The sequence below is a fragment of the Papio anubis genome, chromosome X (genome assembly GCF_008728515.1).
Source record: "Papio anubis isolate 15944 chromosome X, Panubis1.0, whole genome shotgun sequence".
Classification (NCBI taxonomy): domain Eukaryota; kingdom Metazoa; phylum Chordata; class Mammalia; order Primates; family Cercopithecidae; genus Papio; species Papio anubis.
The window spans coordinates 128688945-128700145 of record NC_044996.1 but is presented as its reverse complement, the minus strand read 5'-3'; the positions used below and the strand labels follow the sequence as shown (position 1 = coordinate 128700145).

The window sequence follows — 11201 nt, the reverse complement described above, 5'->3', positions numbered from 1 at the left end:
GAGTGATTCCATGTTCATTAGCAACTATGGTTCACTAGGTTGGGGGCAAAAAAGTTTTAGCCATTCAAAAAAATTTTTTGAAGTACCTACTGTGAGCCAAACAGTGTTCTGGAAACTGCAGCTAGCTGGATGAACAAGACATACAGAGATCCTGCTCTTTTATACTCTCCTTTATTGTTTGTTTTCTTATTACAAAAACAAAGCTTGTTACAGAAAGATCTGAAAATTATACAAGCAAAAGAGGAGCATAACGAATACCAATTTTGTTTCTGGCCAAATTGTTTTCATCCAGTCATTATTAGGAGCAGAAGAAAATACACTAAGATATTAATAGCCATTGTCTCTTGATACTAGTATATTGTTATTTTATTCTTCATATATTGCCCTATTTTAACATTTTTTCCACTGGACGCATAATGCTCATATCAATAGAAAAAACGCATGCATTTTAGAAAAAAAATGTTGGAGTAATGCAAATGAAGAGTTGTCTTAATGTGGTAAAATTCTAAGTAATTTAAAATATTGTTTAATGCAGTTGTGTGAGAGGGAGTTGAAGGAAAATTATTATAATAGAAAACACACTGTTCTTTGAACTTGTACTTTGTTTGCATTGACTATTGTGCTATTTTATTAGGTAAAGTGAAGTGACTGTTTTATACTTACAAATGTGTTAATATGTAACCTTTGTGGGGTGTCCCTCTGGACTTCTAAAAGACCAACCTACCCTGTTGCTAGCTGTTGAGGCTCAGCCACTTGAGCTCTGCATTGGGGACAGTGAATAAAGGAAATGACCTAGACCAGAATCACTGAGGCTTAGGCTTAGAATCACTGGGGCGTGGTAAATAAATATTTGTCAAATGAAAAATAATGAACAAGAAACTCCTCTTAGGCTTGTCCCAATCCATAAGCATCAATGAGAAAGCTTTGCATGTAAACCTTTTTTTAATTTTATTTTTAATGGACATCACAATCATATAAATGTATGGGGTACAATGTGATGTTTTGATATATGTTTACATTGTGAGATGATTAAATCAAGCTAATTAACAAATTCATCACCTCTCATAGTTAATATTTTTTTGTGGTGAAAGCATTTAAAATATATCTTTCAGCAATTTTGAAATATATAACACATTACTATTTATTATAGTCACCATTCTGTAGAATAGATCACTAAAACTTATTTCTCCTAACTGTAGAATCTTCTTGTAGACATATAGCCCTGAGTGTTTCACTCCAAGCACAATGTTCTTTTATTCAAAGTTTTCATATACAATGCATTCTTATTTACCGCTGAAGACCTCTTCTGAAATTCATTGTAGTGTACGTTTGTTGTAATTTCTGGCCACCATCCATTTTTCCTTCTCCAGGAAACAGCATGCTGGATTTCTTTTGAGTGAACTACTCTTCCTTAATCCATTACAGTTTGGGAGGACTGTCCATCAGGATGTCCAACTCTCCACCAGCTAAAAGGTAGGGCGCCCGACCCCAGTGGGCAACACCCTTCTTAGAATGTGAATTCTATAGATTCATGCTGGTGAAACACCTGGAGGTGCAAGTCCATTGATTCCTGCTTCCTGGATCTCTGGAATGGCTCTGGTTCCTACCCTTTCCAAGTTGGCTCCTTTGATTCTGTGAGCTCCTACGTAGCTTTTCAATTAGCAATAATCGCGCCTCAGATAAACCTCATTGGCTATGATACTGCCACTGCGCAAAGCTCCTATGTAGCTTTTATGGATTTCCTTTTTGCTTAAGTTAGCCTGTGTCCATTTGTTGCCTACCATCAAATAAATCTGATATTTGCACAAACCTACCCCCTTCTCTCTCCAAGTTCTGAATTTAACCACAGATTATCCCGAATAAGGAACATGACCTTTGTAGCTGGAGAGGACACAGACATGATACTAAAAAATTCGCAAAATTGTTCTTGCAATTGTATAAGAAAGCTACAACACTCTGTAAGGCAAAAGCTATGCTAAGTATTTCACATAGAGCTGATTCAATACCGAGAATTGGGTACATATCAGCTACTTCACCTGCTGGCTGGTACTCCCCACAGTCATTGCTCTGACAACTGAAAAGTGTACTACTCGGCTGAGACTCAGATCACCAAGGAAGGTGTGGCTGGTTGGTGCTGACAGCTATGTGGTATGGTGATGCTGGGAAGACTGAAAGAAAGTGGAGGCTGGAGCCATGTGTGTTGGGCATCTGTTGATAGGAGTTGGCAGCAAGAAGACCCTTCTCACCCCTTCCAATCTCCCATCAGAACCTTCCATTGACAGAACCTAACAGGAAGGCAACCAGCAAGGGAGTTTGGGAAAAGCAGTTTGCAGTGCCAGCCCTAGCATCACAAACAAAGTAAAGGGGGTTAGCTTAGCATTAAGAGGAGGCAGGAAAATAACCACAACAAAACCATGCTTCACTTTTAAGAGGATCAGTAATGGTTTTTGAAAATAGAATTCCCTAGTAAATTGGAAATTTGCAATATAACTGTGGCTGAATGTAAATTACTTCATTATTGTACTATGCTGAAAGACCTAAGGGCACAAATTTCAAATCTGTAACATGTTCTCTGGCCCTCAGTGATGGCATATGGGTATATCAGTCAGAAAATATGCCTTTGAATACATATTTATGAGGTACAGGAGGTACAGCAAGATTGTTTAGTTTGATTATTACAAAGAGGAAACTGACACTGATGTAAAGCTATCATAGCCTTCAAAAGGTCTGTAGTTATAAGGTCACTTACAAATTCCTATTGAGAATTGCTTTTCAAAATAAGTTAGAGGAAAAACCAGAGACACTCATTATATTGTTGAAAAAATACTTCACAATCTCTAAACGGAAATTATACATGCTTCAAATGTACAGATCTATTAAGCCAACAGATTTTATTCAGAAAGTTTGCAAACTTACTGCTCATCTGAGATTAACCGATAGAAGGGGAAATTATTATACTAGTAGAAAACAAAATGTTAGATGAAAATGCATCTGTGAATGTTCACAGCACTTTATTTGTAAAAGCTAAAAACTGAAATCAGACTAGATGTCTTTCAACCAGTAAATGGTTAAACAAACAAACATATGTATGGTACATACATATCATCAATGTACAAGAAAAAGGAAGAAACTATTGATACACACAATGACTTGGATGAAGCTCCAGGGAATTAGACTGAGTGAAAAAAAGTCAATTTCAAAAGGTTACATACTATATAATTCCATTCATATTACATTTTTGAAATAAAAATCAGGACAGATTAGTTGTGCCAGGGAATAGGGATGGGGGGGTGGTGTATAGGAAGGTAAGTATGGTTATAAAAGGGCAAAATGAAAAATCCTTGTGCTTGTGTAGTATTGAAACTGTTCAGTATCTTGACTTTGGTGGTAGATACAAGAACCTACAATTTTGGGTGATAAAATTATATAGTACTTTACACACACATACACACACACACACGCACACACGGACAAGTAAAACTGGGAGAATCTAAATCAGATGAGTGGATTATATCAATGTCAATATCCTGATTGAGATATTATACTATTCTTTTGCAAGATGTTACCTTTGTGGGAAACTGGGTGAAGTATACAGGGGATCTCTCTATATTATTTCTTACAACTGTGTGTGAATCTATAATTATCTTAAAAATTATAATTAAAAATTATAAATGGTGCGCAGACCGCATGTTCTCACTCATAGGTGGGAATTGAACAATGAGAACACTCGGACACAGGAAGGGGAGCATTACACACTGGAGCCTGTCGTGGGGTGGGGGGAGGGGAGGGATAGCATTAGGAAATATACCTAATGTAAATGACGAGTTAATGGTGCAGCACACCAACATGGCACATGTATACATATGTAACAAACCTGCACGTTGTGCACATCATGTACCCTAGAACTTTAAGTATAATAAAAAATAAAATAAATAAAAAATAAATGGTGTGCAGAAAAAAATCGAAAAACCTTAATGATGCTTTCAGTACTGTTCCATTTATCAACTGAAATAAAGGCAACAGTTTCTGTATCTGTGGAGTGGTTCTTTAAAACGCTTTAAAATTATAGACAATTTTAAACACAAAAAAGAAAACAGAATAGTGGAATGAACTATCTATGTACATGCCATCCAACTGCAATAGTTATCAGCTCATAGTCAAATGTGTTTCATCTCTCTCCCCAATCCACCCTTCCCATCTCTTATTATTTTGATGCAAATATTACATATCACACTATTTCATCTGCAAGTATTTCTCTATGCATCTCTAAAAGATAAGGACTTTTCAAAAAATTCAAATAACTACAATACATTCTCATATGTAAAAAAGTAGCAATAATTCCTTGGTATCAATATCCAGATAGTATTTACGTTTCCTCCTTGTGTGTGTTTTAGCTTTATGGAGGTATAATTTATGTACAATACACTGCACCCATTTAAAGTATGCAATTCAATGAATTTTGACAGATATAAACACCCATGAAACCACAACTACAATTAAAAAAAAGAAAAAGAACATTTCAATGACACCCAGAAGTTTCCTTGTGCCCCTTCCTCTATCAATGACCACTGAGCAACTACGAATCTGGCTGCTGCCACCACAGATGAATTTGCAGAGAACGTGATTTTGGAAAAAAACCTACATAAATGGTACATAATTTTATAAAAATTAGAAGGGGGTTTAGAGAATGAAGAAAGATGTGTATATATTTTTGTCTGATATATTTCAATAGTGAGCCCCAAGGCAGAAAGCAAGTTAAATTTTGAATACTCCAATAGTAGCAGCCCTTACTCAACACTTATTGGGGGCTTACTATGTGCCAGATATTTTGCCTGTATTATCTAATCTGTGTCATGATAACCTTACAATTATTATTAATCATGTTGTTATCATCAACCCCATTGTACAGTTGAGTATACTGAGGCTGAGAGAGGTTAAGTAACTTGCCCATGATCTCACAGCTTGCAACTGAAAATGTTTAGATTAAAAAAAGATCATCTGACTCCAGAGACAATTCCCTTAAACACTTAGCTGTAGTCAGTTTATCAGCAAAAAGAACTGATACAAAAATAACACCTCGAGGTATTGCTAAAAAGTCTTACCTCTCTTTGACAAAGGAGCAAAGGCAATTAATGCACAAAGGACAATCCTTTTAAAAAATGGTGCTGGAATAACTGGACATCCACATGCAAAAAAAACAAAAAAAAAACCAAAACAAAACAAAACAAAAACGAAGCTAGACATAGGCCTTACACCTTTCACAAAAATTAACTCAAAATGAATCAGAGGCCTAAATGTAAAATGCAAAACTACAAAACTCCTAAAAGATAATATAAGAGAAAATCTAGATGACTTTGAGATTGGTGATCACTGCTTAGACACAGCACCCAAAGTATGATCTACCAAAAAGAAAAATTGATAAATAGGACTCCATGAAAACTTAAAACTTCTGCTCTGCAAAAGACATTGTTAAGAGAACAAAAAGATAAGCCATAGAGAAAATATTTGCAAAACATTTATCTGATAAGGACTGGTATCCAAAACATACAAGCAGTTCTTAAACACAACCTTAAGAAAACAAACAGCTCAATTTAAAAACGCAAAAGATCTGAACAGACACCTCACCAAAGAAGATCTACAGATGGCAGATAAGCATATGAAAAGATGCTCCACATCATATGCCATTACAGAATTGCAAATTAAAACAAGAAAATACCATTACACACATATTAAAATGGCTAAAATCTACGGAACAGTAAAAAGATCATTGCTTGCCGGAGATTCAGGAGCGGGGAGGCAGGGATGAATAGATGGGATTTTTAGGACAGTAAAACTATTCTGTATGGTACTGTAATGGTGGATACATGTCATATCTTTCTCAAAAGCCATATAATGTACAACACAAAGACTGAACCCTAATGTAAACTATGGACTTTGGTTAATAATAATGCATCTATATTGGCTGATCAATTATAACAAATGTGCCATATTAATGCAAAATTAATGTGTGAAATTAAAGTAATAGAGATTAACATGTGTGAATTAACATGGGAAACTGTATTGATGGGAACTGTACTTTCAGCTCAATTATTCTGTAAACCTAAAACTGTTCATAAAAATAGTCTATTAATTTAAAAAGCCTTATCCTCTCTAAGACTCATTTTCCTCATCTCTGAAGTGAGGAGTTGGACTAGATCTCAGAATGAAATGCTGTATTTATTAGAGATAAATTGTTTTTTTAATCCCCTTACATTTCCAAAAGGATTCACTTTATTATTTTTCCTTCTCTCTGCCATGTGGCTTTCAATGATTGCATTGATAGATCAGCCAAGCTGGCATCACTTGGCTATGGGTGTTCCGGCAAATAGGCTCACACAGAGGAGTCAAAAGTTTTCTTTATCAAGTCTTTTTGGTGATCTTTTAAATAAAACTTTGGGGGAAAACGTGTTTCTCAGGTCTAGCAAATGTTTTCTGTTTCTTAGTTTGAAGGTCATTTTGTGTATTCATCTATAATTTAGCTTCAGCAACCTTGAAAATATAATCATTTCAAGTTATAGTAAATATTCAAATTTTAGGGGGAAATCCCTTCCTTCCTTTCCTTCCTTCCTTCCTTCCTTCCGCCTTGCCTTGCCTTGCCTTGCCCTGCCTTGCCCTGCCCTGCCCTGCCCTGCCCTGCCTCGCCTCGCCTCACCTTCCCTTCCCTCGCCTTCCCTTCCCTCGCCTTCCCTTCCCTCGCCTTCCCATAGGATCTCGGTCTGCCACCCAGGCTAGAATGCAACCATGTGACCACAGCTTATTGTAGACTTGACCTCTGGGACACGAGCAATCCTCCCTGGACTCTAGGTAAATGCCACCACGCCTGGCTAATTTTTGCATGTTCTGTAGTGACATGGTCTCACTATATTCCAGGCTGGTCTCAAACTCCTGGGTTTAAGCCATCCTCCCATGTGGGGATCACAGGAGTGAGCCACTGCACCCGGCCAGGAAATCTTAATTATCCTATGATTTTAGTGAAATCCTTTGTTAACCATGCCGTGTAGCCAAATATCACAGTAAGTTAGTCTTTTTTTTTTTTTTTTTTTTTGAGACGGAGTCTCGCTCTGTCACCCAGGCTGGAGTGCTGTGGCGGGATCTCAGCTCACTGCAAGCTCCGCCTTCCGGGTTCCCGCCATTCTCCTGACTCAGCCTCCCGAGTAGCCGGGACTACAGGCGCCCGCCACCTCGCCCGGCTAGTTTTTTGTATTTTTTTTTTAGTAGAGACGGAGTTTCACCGTGTTAGCCAGGATGGTCTCGATCTCCTGACCTCGTGATCCGCCCGTCTCGGCCTCCCAAAGTGCTGGGATTACAGGCTTGAGCCACCGCGCCCGGCCGTAAGTTAGTCTTAAATGAACATAAAGATTTATATAGTACTGTAAATTGGTCACATGGACTTTATTGTTTCATCCTGGCATTAAATTAAAAGACATTCAAGAGCATCATGGCCATATAAACTCTGCCATTCTAACTTCTCCTTGCTAAGGGGAGGTACAACATTTATATAAGCCACCATGTCCCATTCTCCCTACTGGCAGCCATAAGCGTTTGGTCATGTTTAATGAGTCAAACTGAGTGAAGAATGAGGTACAAGAGAACTAGATTTTAAAGAATCAGCAACCATCACAATGTATACCATAATGTTATTTAAGTTGTAAATGTATAAACGTGCTGTGGATGATTCCTATTGAATCATTTATTTTATTTCATTTATTTTTTTGTGAGACGGAATCTCATTCTGTTGCCCAGGCTTCCCAGGTTCAAGTGATTCTCCTGCCCCAGCCTCCCAAGTAGCTGGAACTATAGGCACCTGCCACCACGGCTGGCGTTTTTTGTTTGTTTGTTTGTTTTGAGATGGAGTCTCACTCTGTAGCCCAGGCTAGAGTGCAGTGGAATGATCTCGGCTCACTGCAACCTCCGCCTCCCGGGTTCAAGTGATTCTCCTGTCTCAGCCTCCCGAGTAGCTGGGACTACAGGCGCGTGCCACCACACCCTGCTATTTTTTTTGTATGTTTAGTAGAGACGGGGATTCACCGTGTTAGCCAGGATGGTATCGATCTCCTGACCTCGTGATCCGCCCGCCTCAGCCTCCCAAAGTGCTGGGATTACAGGCGTAAGCCACCACGCCCGGCCTAATTTTTGTATTTTTGGTAGATACAGGATTTCACCATGTTGGCCAGGCTGGTCTCGAACTCCTGACCTCAAGTGATCCACCCGCTTCAGCCTCCCAAAGTGCTGGGATTACAGGCGTGAGCCATTACACCAGTCTGCATGTTATCATTTAATTCCTAAGGAGTCAGGGTAATTTGAGTTGATGGACCTTAAGTTTATATTAAATAGTATTTTGTTGTTCTGGGGGTAACTTAAATTGACATTAAATAGGTGTTGTTTTTCTGGGGGTAACTGTTAACACTAAGTATTTTTGCTTATGTTATATTAATTATTCTTTTCTAGTCAAGAAAGAAGAGACTTGTCCCATCCGCTACTTTACTAACATTATAGAAAGGAATGTTATATATATTTAGATTGCTTACAGCAGTGGCTTTTACATTTTTCTTGGCTGTAACCTATAGTTACGCATATATTTTTCATCTATCTATCTCATCTGTCTATCTGATACTGAAACAATTTTTTCAAAAAATAGTACTTATTTTTGTTATGTATAATATACTCTGATATGATCTGTTTTGTTCTATTTCATTTTAAAAAGTGCTGCTCGTGACCCTCTAATTTGATTCCATGAATGGGCCAAGACCAGCAGCTCGAAAAATGTGGCTTGGAGAGCTCCAGATAAAATGTGCAGTGAATAGACCAAATTATCACATGTAATGATAAAAATGCACTAAAAGAAGGTTTTTACCACTTCACTTCTGAATAAATGTAAAAATTTAAAACTAACATACCATACACTATTTCTGGGGAGTAGGATTGAGAGATAAATCCTTTTAATTTTAGCTTCAAAATTGTTTGAAAAAATAATTTTCATGTAGAACTTTTATAGTAAAAAAAAAAATCTAACATGATATAGTTATTTACCCCAACGAGCTGATGTTGTACTTTCTAAAAGTAATGTTTTATAAAAAATAGTAAAAAATTGGGCGTAACAGGAACGTGGAATTATAGGGTATTAGTTGCATAAATTGTAGATTATTCATGGGATGTACTATGGAATCATCATAAATGATTATGTAAGGTCTAGCTCAGTGGTTCTCAACCAGGGGTAATTTTGCCTCCCAGGGGCCATTTGCCAATGTCTGGAGACATTTTTGGTTGTCATAACTGGGAGGGGGAATACTCCTGGAGTCTAGTGGGTAGAGGCCAGGAATGCTGCTAAACATCTTCCAATGTACAAGACAGTCCCCCCACGACAAGGAATAATCCCCAGATATCAATAATGCTGACACCAAGAAACCCTAGTCTAGCTAAAAGCCTATATCTATATTTACCTCATTTTGTAAAGCTGTAAGTAATCTTTTTTTGTACATGTATCCCACCCAGAAAAAAAAGAAGCTTTCTACCTAGGAAACCAGACCACCTGGTTTCTTGTAATTATTTAATAAATATTTGTTGAATTATTACATAAGAAAGAAGATGAACTCTGTAATTACTGAAATGGAAAGATGTCCACAATATATTTAACTGAAAAGCAAGCAGGTTATAAACAGTATAAGTGATCTACAGATATAACGCAATCCCTAACTCAGTTAAATTCTGTGCAGAAATTGATAAGCTGATCCTCAAATTCATATGAAAAGTCAGGGGATCTGGAAAAGCCAAAACAACCTTGAACAAAGTTGGAGGACTCACACTTCCCTAGATCAAGACTTACTACAAGCTACAGTAATCAAGACAGTGTGGTACTGGTGTAAGGATACACATATATATTAATGGGATTCCATCAATTGACAAATGGGTAAATAAAATGCATTATGTCTATACAATGAAATACTACTTGGCAATAAAAAGAAATGAAGTCCTGATACATGCTACAACATGGATAAACCTTGAAAACATCATACTAAGTGAAAGAAGCCAGACACAAAAAACACATATTGTATGGTTCCTTTATTTATTTATTTGTTTATTTATTTATGAGACGGAGTCTGGCTCTGTTGCCCAGGCTGGAGTGCAGTGGTACGATCTCGGCTCACTGCAACCTCTGCCTCCCGGGTTTAAGCAATTCCCCTGCCTCGGCCTCCCGTGCAGCTGGTTTTACAGGCGTGTGCCACTACACCCGGCTAATTTTTTTTTGTATTTTTAGTACAGTTTCACCATGTTGGTCAGGATGGTCTTGAACTCCTGGCCTCAAGTGATCCGCCCACCTCGGCCTCCCAAAGTACTGGGATAACAGGCGTGAGCCACCTCGCCCGACCGTATGGTTCCATTTATATGAAATGGCCATAAAGACACAAAATAGATTAGTGATTACCTAACGTTGGAAGGTTTGGGGGAAAATGAGGAGTGATTGCTAATTTGTCTGCTTTCTTTTAGGAGGTATGAAAATGTTCTGTAATTAGTTTGTGAATGTACTAAAAACTAGTCACTTGCATGCTTTAATTGGGTGAATTGTATAGTATGTGATTTCATCTCAATAAAGCTAATTTTTTAAAAAAGAAGAGCCAACACGATGTGTCTCTGTGCCCCAGAATGTAGCGGGCTCAGATAAATGTGGAACATTAGCGGGTCAGTGTGTACCTGGTTTCCAAAAACATTCTTTGTGAAACTCTTGATTGATGAGTTGCAGCTGCACGAGAAGGGATGTGACTTGGCACTTGCTCCCAAACAGGGACAATGCACCGAACACAGTGTACACACGTAGGTGCCCATTTGAAGGGGTAGCTGTTCTGAGTTGAAGAACTGCGCCGGGTTCAACCCAATTCTTGTACTGTGCATGTCCTGCGTGGGGGAGGGACCCGGAAACTGTGCCAGACCTCAGGAGGCAGCTGCTGTTTGGCCACGTGCATTGCTCACTGAATATCTCTTAAAAATAAGTAAACCAGTGTAGGGAGAAATGCCATTATGTGTAGTATAACCGTATATTTAGCTGTATTAGTGATTTTATCTGGGTGACAGGATTTTGAGTGATCTTTATTTTCTTTGTATTTCTCTGTGTTTACTATTTTGTGTGTGTGTGGAAATATTAATATACTAATGTCTTCAGAAAAAAA

General features: G+C 38.0%; 1 pseudogene; it reads right to left on the bottom strand.

Annotated features, from left to right (window-relative positions):
- Window positions 1-1597: 1597 nt before the first annotated feature.
- Window positions 1598-1719, bottom strand: LOC116272321 (annotated as a pseudogene).
- Window positions 1720-11201: the final 9482 nt, after the last annotated feature.